Consider the following 3624-nt stretch of genomic DNA (forward strand, 5'->3'; position numbering starts at 1 on the left):
GCGGACTCCCCAGAATTCGTTAGAGGTACACAGATGTTACCGTTATTCGAGAATACAATACATGTGAGATTCTATTCCATTCTCGGTTCACCCGACCAATCGAAGTGATGAATCTTATGAGTCCGGTCTCGCTCGCTATTTCCGGAAAGCCCCAATTAATGGTTCAATTGGACATTTAGTTAGCCAAGTAAATCAATTAAATTATTGATTTCTACCCTGGGAGAAATGAATAATGATCATCTACGTGTAACACATTTTCGATGTCCAGTTGTCATGCCAGCTGACGGAAGCACAATGGTTTAGGTTACTCAAGTCTAGACAGAAGTAATTGCGGTACCAATGTTGAGTTCGAACCCGAGGAATTCCAGTCAGTAAGTTCGGGCCTTACCTACCGAGCTATCATGAACTTAGCAGATACTGACAGGTAATGATTTTGTAGATTTTGGGGCGACGTTAATCTTAGCAGGTGAAGAATGGGAAAACCCATCCTGAAAACCTCTTTCTTCACGTTGAGGAAGGCCAGGGCCCAATTGCGACGTATAAAACAGCCTGGCAAAAGGTACAGATGACTGTGCTTTAGTGAGGAAAAGCTGAAATGTACTGTTCATCTCTCTGAGCTGTATGAAAACAAATATGGCTAAACCCTTTCAAACGACAGTTCAGTAAGCGCTCGTGTTTTGACAGAATGTCGAGGAGAGGCTTAGTAATTGGTGTTTGATAAAAATTAAGAGATAACCGGATTTGGCTCAACAACAATGAAGGTCATGATCTAGAAACACGTTCTAACATCACATTCTAGCAACAGGTTTAGTAACATTCATACCCCAGGGCAACTCATCCGGTAGGATTTTTCAAAGTTCGTGAGTGATGCTAATCTAACAAAGCTTATCGATTCGACTGGTCGGGCGAAGCGAAGTTAAGCTAAGACCCTACGTTATCGTATTCTCGACTAGCATTGTCCGCTCGTAAACTCCAAGGAATGCAAGAGAATGAAGTCTTGACACGGTCCATGAACACAAGGTTATGATAAGGTGTAGTACAATTGTTTTTCATTTTTGCACGTTGAAGAACCACGAATAAGCTAACTTCGTTTTTTTACGGTCCAACCTCGGTGCCAAAACGGAGTTTATTTCTCACTACTAACAGATTGTCAGTACTATTGAGAATTGAAACCGAGCAACCGCCTAAAAATTCAATCAAGGAGTTTCGAAGGTTTGCCAGGCTGCAGGTCTCTGGTTAGACGGAAGTGGGATCTTTACAGATCCATTTTATTGGTTTCAGCAATGCAACATTTTCGAACACCATGCGTAACGGTTTCCAAGGTATCGGATACCGCCCGTCATCAGAACGGATAAGTGGAATTTGACACTGCAGTGTCATATGATTTGGGATTATTGAGTTAAACCATGAGGGTTTTTTGACTTTTTTGTCTAGTGGCTGACGGATGAGGCCAGCTGCGCTTGAAGCCCTCAGTCGATGCATACGGCATAACCACTTGGTCCCAGTTTCGTTCGAATAACTCGGTAAGGATTCGCAAACCAGTCCAGGAGTTGTAGCCTTCAAGCCAAGACATGATAAACGCCCAATGTCACCAGAAATTTACATGCATTGGGGTGCATGACAGAGTCTGCTAAAGATATTAGTAGTTTATTGATAGAGTTGGCTGCCCTGCAGCCTGAAACTACTTGTAAACTGAGAGTAGTCTCTCCTCGTTGCATAAAAAGGTTGAAGGGAACAGTGGAACTACTAAGTGAATGCCGAGGGTTGATGGATAGATAAGTGAAAAATCGTTATTCAGAGTAGCGGCCGGAAGCTCAGTGCGAATACCGGAAAACTACAAGAAAACTGCAACGCGTTATGGAAAAACGCGGCTCTATTCAGAGAGGAAGTACGTTAAAACGAGGCGAAGTCAAACGGCTTCAAAAACGGCTGGACTACCCCGCGGCTGGATTTGAGTAATTCCTTCCTGATTAGGACCTTACCAGGTTGTGAATATTTTATAAGCAAACCATGTTTTTCCCACATTCTCACCGTAAAACGTCTACCTGGTTTTACGCATAGACTCTCTCATTACCTATCCATATACTTTGAAAATGTTTGAGAATCCAGACAAAGCTGCAATTAATACGCAAATATTTCTATTTTCAAAGTACCGGACTAACATATATGGCAAGCAAGCGAACGAGTGAACTGCTGTGGAATATAGATAGGTAACGCAAAAAAGACTGTCGCATACACGGGGGTGTATATTCAAACGTGATTTCAGCTAATCATTCAGGATTGTAGATTGAAATTTTACGAGTAGCGGAGAAAATCCTTCACTGTCTCTCACACACACGCATTGGCACACAGATTGAGGTAACTTTATGGCGTGCGCTTTGTAGGCCAATCAAATAATTTATTTAGATTTGATGAAGTGTCTTCCCAAAGGCAATAAAACAATTAATTTCTCGTGTCTGATTCGGCATTTGTGATGCAAAGTAATCAGAAATTCTGTGTTCTATTTTTATGCATGATATTTTTATTAGCTGGTGGATATGGCAGTATTCCAGTCAACCAATCGAAGGACGGCTTTTTTCGGTGTTATGGAATTGTTATCAACTCGGTCACCTCTGTTCTACTTCACCCTTTCACCCCCAGAACCGAACAGGGAACGCTTCCTAGTTCCGATAAGGGGGCTTCCATTTTGTTGGCCCGGTGATAAAATGAACATCTGTGGGCTCTTCCAAGATAATCCCATTAGGAAAAGGCAGCTGATAGCTGGCCAGTTGTGCCCACAGGTCCCGTGATCAAGACTGTATCGTTTCAGTGTGGAAGTCTGCGTTGTCGAGAAGAAACCATGATCAGTCGGTGTTGTAATGTATTCATTAGCATCTTAGTGTCGATTGCAAATCACAAAAACTGTGCGTCTCTCAGTGAGCGTGATTACCAGCCGTGAATTTGGGAACTATCGTACTTCACTCGTCAGATTCATCCTGGCTAACTCGACCTTCATGTTTGTTTCTGATTGTGTCACGTGAATGGGGCAGTGACTGCGACTGTAGAAAAGTAGAAACCCATCAGGATGTGTTCCGTGTGTTGCCATCTTGTCAGAGTGATGTGATTGTACCAGTCTAGCATTTGCCAAATGCGCGATTGCAGAAATAACAGTTGAAGTTTTCATAAAGGAAACTACTCACAAGGTTGTTGAAAACTCTTCGACAGCCCACGACCGGTTTCGCCCTTCCAGTTCAGGCTCATCAGGTCGACGCAGTCCCCGAGTTTCCGTCAACCTCATGTTCTACTAGAGGACAGTCCGATTTGGGTTCAAGTAGAACATAATGATGAAAACTAGGGGACTGCACCTACCTGATGAGCCCCAAGAAAGGCGAAACCGGTCGTGGGCTGTCTAAAAGTTTTCAGCAACCTTGTGAGTAGTTTCCTTTATGAAAATATACTGCGATATCTCGAATATCGTGGCAACTGAATCTTGAGGCGGCCTGTGTGCAGCACATTCAGTTGTAGAATATCAAAAACGAGGGATTTAGTTGGGTCTCTCGTGAAAACCAAATTGATTTGCAAATGAGTGTATTTCTCGAAAACAGTTGAAGTTGTTTTTGAATGGAGTACCCGTGTTTTTGAGGA

The sequence above is a fragment of the Opisthorchis viverrini genome, assembly GCF_000715545.1.
Source record: "Opisthorchis viverrini unplaced genomic scaffold opera_v5_98, whole genome shotgun sequence".
Taxonomy (NCBI): Eukaryota; Metazoa; Platyhelminthes; class Trematoda; order Opisthorchiida; family Opisthorchiidae; genus Opisthorchis; species Opisthorchis viverrini.